The sequence below is a fragment of the Amborella trichopoda genome, chromosome 5 (genome assembly GCF_054954075.1).
Source record: "Amborella trichopoda isolate Santa Cruz 75 chromosome 5, AtrichopodaSantaCruz75HAP2 v2.0, whole genome shotgun sequence".
Taxonomy (NCBI): Eukaryota; Viridiplantae; Streptophyta; class Magnoliopsida; order Amborellales; family Amborellaceae; genus Amborella; species Amborella trichopoda.
The window spans coordinates 38253702-38261054 of record NC_142340.1 but is presented as its reverse complement, the minus strand read 5'-3'; the positions used below and the strand labels follow the sequence as shown (position 1 = coordinate 38261054).

The window sequence follows — 7353 nt, the reverse complement described above, 5'->3', positions numbered from 1 at the left end:
CGATTTATAAGATGACAAGCAGTAAGAATATTCTCAAATCAGTATAATTTAGGAACATTTATTTGAAAAATTAAGGGACATGTTACTTCAAGAAGATGCTTATTTTCCTCTCAGTAATTCAATTTGGTTTAGGAGTATCTACACATGACATTTGATGAATGATCCCATGATCCATAATATATGAAGAAAAAGATGTATTTGTATATTCTGTGCCATTATCAGTTCTGAAAATTTTCACCTTAGCTTCAAATTGATTTTTTATCATGGCATGGAATTCCTTAAAGGCAATGAATACATCACTCTTAAACTTCAATAGATAAATCCAAATATAATGAGTTCTGTCATCGATAAAAGAAATCACATATCTAAAACTAGAAAAAGAATCCACGGGAGTAGGTCCCCATAGGTCTGAATAAATAATATCAAAATTATTTTTACTGATTCTATCAGATTTTTCAAATGGAAATCTGGCTTGTTTAGCATACCAATAAACCTCACAAGTTGCAAAGGATGTGTCAATAATAGAGACTACCTGCTTCAAAGTTCTATCAGATGGATGTCCTAATCTGCAATGCCATGTACTGCCCTCGGTTGCACTTTTCCTACAAATTTTTTTTTGAGGTTTAAACTAATAAGTACAACCCATGTGATTGGTTACCCTCACCAATCTTCTTCCCATATAGCCGATCCTGAAAGACAACATTGTTAGCAAAAAAAAGTAGCTAAGAAATTGTAGGCTTTTGTGAGTTGACTAACTAACAAAAGATTCGTAGGGAAAGAAGAAATATATAAAACTTCAGATGGATTATCTTTAGAAAAAAAGGTTAATATTTCCTGCTCCACAAACTAGTAACATAGTCCCATTGGCCAATGACACATGACTCGTTGAACATGTGCGTTCAAACCCTTCAAGTCCTTCACAAGGGTTAGTCATATGATTGGTAGCTCCAATGTCAACAATCCAAGTATGACAATTCGTTAAGGACAAGTTAGCAGAAAAATTACCTTTAGTAGGTGTTATCTCAAAAGAGGAAGCAATGTTTGCATTCCCGATTTATTGAAGTAACTTCTTTAATTTGTCAACAGAGAGGAGCATCTCATTTTGAGGAACTTGAGCAACAAGTTTCCTCCTACCAGGGGGTTTTCCATGGAGAATCTTCTTTAGTGTGTCCCAACTTTTTACAATCAGTACACTTAGGTCGACTGCAGCCCGACCATGATTAGGATTCTCGAATTTGTCATTAGTAGTGATAATTTTTTCAGCTTTTTTAGAATCAATGAGAAATGTTGATTTCTCAATGTTGTCATTGAGATCCTCATTTTTAATCCCAAGGTTTATATCTTGTCGCCTAGTTTCATCTTTCTGAATGGTGGCACATGCAAAAGTATAAGAAGAAAATTCAGAAGCCATTAAGATTTGACTTCTAATGGCCTCATACTTAGGACAAGGTCTGCCAACATAGCAAAAGTTTTATCTTGTTCGACTTCTTTTATTCTGCTATTTACAGCAGCAGTTATTGGAATATATTGGGACAACTCATCCCACATGCCTCCAAGCATTCTAATGTACTCACTAAATGGCTTTCCTTGCTCTTAAAATTGGCATAAATCTTGCTTGAGTTGAAAAATACTGGGCATTATTTTTTCTCCATAAATCTCGTTAAGAGACTTCTACAAATCTTCAGCAATAGGCTGGAAATACATCCCTTCATCAAGTCATGGTTCCATTGAGTGTATAAGCCACGACCTGACGGGACTCCCACTCTTCATAAGTAGGATCATCAGGTTTTGGGGCTTGTTTTTTTTTATCTACAATACCCAACTTATATAACTTATATTTGCTGTTGAGATACATGGATGAAGTAGGATCATCGGGTTTTGGGGCTGATTAATTTTCATCTACAACACCCAACTTATATAACTTATATTTGCTGCTGAGATACATGGATTGCAGCTTTAGGCCAAGTGTCATAATTGGTTCCATTAAGAAGCATGGCATAATTTTCAGATTTGGGTTGTTGCCCTCATGCACTACAATGTTTGAACCGTAAGTTCGGTCCCCCATTTACAAGAAATAGGTTAGAGATTACCTAAACCAAAGGTAGATGAAGGCTACTGCTGCTTTGACGGAACTTAAACAATAGCGTGCTGAGATATCATTGAGATGCCCCAAATTTTAAAAATTTGAGGGAGATGTGCTACAAAACTTTGCACAGAGATGTGCTTGCACGCCAATTTGCTTTGGTTTGGAAGAAATAATAGATGAGAAGCGACCAGTTGGATGCAATTGGAGGAAATAACTCTTGATGAGGAAGCTTCAAAGTTTGCTTCCAAAGTTTTGATGAGGAAACCAGCAACTGCTTAATTCGAGACTAGGTTGATAATGTGTCACAAGGAAGAGACAGACTTGTTAAAAATTCTTCACCGGGGGCTTTGGCCCTATCACCCTACGTCCTTGAGAGTAGGATGGAGAGTTCAATCGACTAAGTTGTTAGTGTCCATACCTCAAATCGAACTCAGATTCTCGGCCAGGGCTGAGTTTTCTCAATGGTCGGTCTTTCCAACAAACCACCACCTTTGACTTTGGAAGAAATACAAGACTCAATTTTGACGAGATCCTTTCTAGAGAGAGAAAGACCGTGGATGATCAGATCATCTGATACCATGTAAAAGAGAAAAAGAAGAAAATACAGTTTTATGTGATTCGGTCTCTTGGACTCACATCTACCGTTGAAGGGCAATTCAGTCGTGCTCATTATTTAATGCACCCAGTACTAAATAGAATTACATAATAACAACAAAATAAATAACTGATTCTCCAAATATCTCTTTAGTATATCACCAACTTAACACCAAGATATTCTTCACATTTAGTTACCCAAAATATAGGATATGGATAACCATATCATCCGTATACCATATCAAGTATTATTTTAAGCATTTGTAAAATAAAATTTACTTTAAAAAGTATATATTGTATTATAGAATCAAATTTGTTTTATAACAGCTTCTGGAAGACCATAGTTATGTTGCTTAATTACAAACTTTTTCTGGTTCATTTGAAAGAAGAAGTTGTGGTAGAATGGTGTTGTTTCTTTAGATGCATTGTCTGCAAATTTACCACATCTCACATTACTTGTGTTTTTTTTTTCAATATGCAGTTTGATTAAGAGTTTGAGCTCCATGATAGCATCTCTCTCTCTCTCTCTCTTTCTGAAAATATAATATGATTAAGACTTGGATCTCCATGGTAGCATCTTTCGCTCTCTCTCACTTATTAAATATGTTTTTTTGAAGTTTTTTTTTTATTTAGAGTAAGAGCTGTATGATAGCACCCTTCTCTCTATGCTAAAGAGATGGATATTGAATTTTTTCAAAAAAATAGTCCCCAATATTTGGTTTGTCCCAGTGAATTAATGTTAAATTAATTTCCTTGAAGGTTATCCTTTTGCAGGGCATTTTCGCAATCTTATTACTATTCTTTTGCAGTTCTACACCGGGTCGGGCTCGAACTTTGTATGGACTTGATCATGGGCCGTCAAATTTCGACGTTATCAGTTTCGGAGCAGTTGGCAATGGCAAAAGCGACGATTCAATGGTAAAAGCTTTTACGGCACATTGTTACGTGAAAATACTTATGTCAAAGTATTTTTATATTTTTCACAATAATTGGTCCAACGTATTTTTCACAATAATTGGTTGTACATCAATGGACAACCACTTGATATGAAAAAACTCTCACACCTAATCACATAACACAGTCTTTTCATTCTATGAAAATATTTTCTCTCGTATTAAACATGCCCTCGAGAGTGAAAATATAACAGAATATCTTTCTTCATTCTGTTCCATTTAACCATTTTATAGAGAGAGAGAGAGGAGAAAGGAGTTATGTGATGATTATTCTCTGCTGATTTTGCGGGCATTCTTGAAAGCATGGGAAAGTGTATGCCAAAGTACAAAGCCCCCCACCTTGACTACTCCAGCAGGGAAAACCTTTCTCCTTAATCCAACTACTTTCAGAGGCCCTTGCAAGTCTGCTGTTATCAATATCCAGGTACATGAAATAACCCACAGAGAGAGAGAGAGTATTAGGTCAGATTTAGAAAATATCCATTATTAGTTTTACTTTCCAAAAGTTTATGCCAAAGCATTAGAGTTGTTAGGCATATGCAGTTTATAGAAAGTTGTTGTTTGATACTCTATTTTTAAGACGTAAAATTTGCTAGAAGATCAGTTAATTGCCATATTATAAAGTTTTCAAAAAAGGAAAACTGCTCATAAATGAAATTTCGAAGTATTAATTCAAATATATTAGATCTACAACATGCTTTTTAATTTTTATAGTAAAGACCATAAAATTTATTTAAGATACGTTATAATTTTTCATTTCAAAAATTATAAAAATAAATAGCTGGACATGAGAAAACATAGATATATGGACATGAGAAAACATAGATTTCAAGTCCAGGAAACTATGCATCTAATAATGTGTTCGATCTACACTATTTTTTAATTTTTAAAATTTCTAATTAAAAATAAGAATAAATTTTCAGGCCATCATAAATATTTTTGAAACTAAAATAACATATTTCAATACTATTTGAAGGTGTGCCTTATTTTGATTATTTATGGCCACGGCCTCATACAAACCACACCCTTTTCTATATTATCAATTCAATGGAGTGAGTGAGGAGAATAAAAGAGACTTAGGAGTTTATATGCCTACTAGAGAAAGAGAGAAGAAGAAATTTAAACATGTCAATGGAGTGAGTGAGGAGAATAAAAGAGACTTAGGAGTTTATATGCCTACTAGAGAAAGAGAGAAGAAGAAATTTAAACATGTGTTGGAAGTGGAGGCCGGGGAATCGGTGGTTATGAGGGCAGGTTCCTCAGCATAATGTCTTAGCTCCAAGTTCAATCTCCTCATGGGGCAACGACAAGGAACATTGGATCCATTTCAAGCATGTGGACGGCGTTAGTATTCAAGGAAGTGGGACAATAGATGGTCAAGGACATGCATGGTGGCCCATCAAGCATGCTCAAGAGACCCATGTAATTTCACTAACACCCTAATTATACAATTCATCATCACACACATGTGAAACTCAAGATTCTTGCATCAATAAATCACATCCAGCAATTTTGTCTTCCCTTCTTTTGTACACATAAAGAGCCATAACCAGGTGCTGGTCACGCCTAAGTAGAGTCTCGAGAGACGTGGGCTGTAAATGGTCTTAATCTTTGGCTTATAGACAAAGTGGCTTCTCTTAAGACTCGAACACGCGCTCTTACACTGGCTACCCACCCAAGCCTTTTACTGTCGCACCAAGTGACGGCCCCTACTTCTTTTACCCACATATCATAGCATTATCCTATAGGCAAACTTTCTATGCTTCCTCGACAGCATTGAAGTTCTATCCTTCCTCTTGTCCAACACTCAATTCTGCATGGAGGGCTAAGATTGCCTCAATCATAATGTCATGTCTCTATACTATTTTATTTTTAATTTTTTTTTTTATAAACCATTTTGACACCAAATATTGAAAATTCCTCTATTAAACTTGCACTAGAAAAAATATTAAAAAAATATTTTCAATGAAATTAAATGACCAAAATACCCTTTATATTTTCAAGGGGCTTTTTGGTCATTACATTTTATTTAAAAATTATTTTTAATATTTTTTATAGGTGCGCCCCAATGAGAAGATGGCATGTATCAAATTTCATATTCATAAAATTTGTATAAAAAAAACTAAATATAAAATACTTTGAAACGTTGGATCTAAGATAAAACGGTGAATGGCTCTCTTGATCAAAATTTGACGGCTGGATGGTAGGGAGAGGATAGAACTTCTATATTATAGGGGAAGCATAGAAACCTTTTCCTTATCCTATTGATGATAGAGTTTATTTAGGGCATGTTTGGTTCCTTGGAAATCTCTCTCTCCACAGATTTCTACTTAGGCCATGTCCATGTTTGGTTACTGGGACATCCGTAAATCTTTATGGTGCACCACCACTATACAAAATTTGGGAAATCTCGGCTCTTTCATGGGAAAGTGGCTTCAGACTCCAGGAGTTGTGAAGCTAATTTCTTGGCATTCTCTCTTGTTAAGAGAGATTTCCAATGGGAAAAACTACCCCTTCTTGTGCTGTGATTTTGGTTTCAAATGGTTTGCTAGCAGGAATGCCTTTCCTACTTTTCGATCAACTATTTGAAACCGAATTTTCTAGCATGGAATACTTGCTCTTTTGAATATGCGCAGTAGTATCATCATGTTATTGTAATTGTTGTTGTTAATATATAACTAGAATCATGGTTTCAAATGGGTACGAAACCACGATCATCAAGGAAGAACTGGGGGGAAAAATCAATTACATATTTTATTTTTATTTTTACTATAAGAAATGATGGTTTCACGACTTGCAATTAAATTGATTGTTAAATTTTTAAAGTTGCCATCTATTATGAGTTTCTCTTGATAACAATGCTCTTATTATTCTTCTATTTAGCATTGAGTACCATGTTTCTTATCTCATTTGTGGTCTCTCTCTTTCTCTGCAGGATAGTTTCGGGACAGTACCCACGGTAAGTGGTGTCTCTTTTTCTCTGCAGGATGATTTCGGGACGGCACCCATGGTTAGTTGGAATTCTAATGCTTGTTGAACTATTTGTATTGTAACTCCTATAGGGAATGTGTATATATAGGAAAAATCACCCCATGATTTGTTTAAAGTGAGAAAGATCTCTACATTTTCTTTATCTTGTGTTTGGATATTACTTTCTCTCTCTTCACTCTCAATCTTAACATGATATCAGATCAGGGCTTGACACCCTAAGATATCTATTTTATTTCTGGTGACCCTAGAACGATGACTTTTCTTTCTTCTTGTAATTAAAGCAGTGGATATCAGCATCCTTGTATTTCTAGAAAGATCATCTCACTTTTCTTTACCAATAAGTAAGTATTTATCCCAAACACCTTCCTTTTAGTAGCAACCTCATATTTCTAGCTACATCATATTTCCTGCAGCCTTATATTTTTAGTAACTTTATATTTCCAGCAACCTCACTTTTGGAAATAAAGAATTAGTACCTTGGCAAAAAGCCTTATGGTTTCTAGTTTGAGAGAGAACGAAAATGTCAGAAATTGAAAACAACATTTCCTTGGAAGTAGTCAATTTGTTACACCTAGGATTGATGATCGCTACATGTAAACTAGATGAGACAAACTATTTCGAATGGTTCCAATCTACAAAAGCGTTCAAAGGAAGCCAGAGAAAATTGGGTTAAAAGCATAGGAAAAATGAAAGAGCTGCCCAGCAAATGATCCATCCCATGATGAATGG

General features: G+C 35.1%; 1 long non-coding RNA gene across 2 annotated transcripts; it reads left to right on the top strand.

Annotated features, from left to right (window-relative positions):
* The first annotated feature begins 3181 nt into the window (after nt 1-3181).
* On the top strand, nt 3182-6782 carry LOC148782081 (uncharacterized). Of its 2 annotated transcripts, XR_016055404.1 has the most exons (4): nt 3182-3250; nt 3490-3598; nt 3936-4057; nt 6569-6782. It is a non-coding gene; the product is annotated as an uncharacterized LOC148782081 (long non-coding RNA). The 2 variants fall into 2 exon arrangements; XR_016055405.1 differs by lacking the exon at nt 3936-4057.
* Nucleotides 6783-7353: the final 571 nt, after the last annotated feature.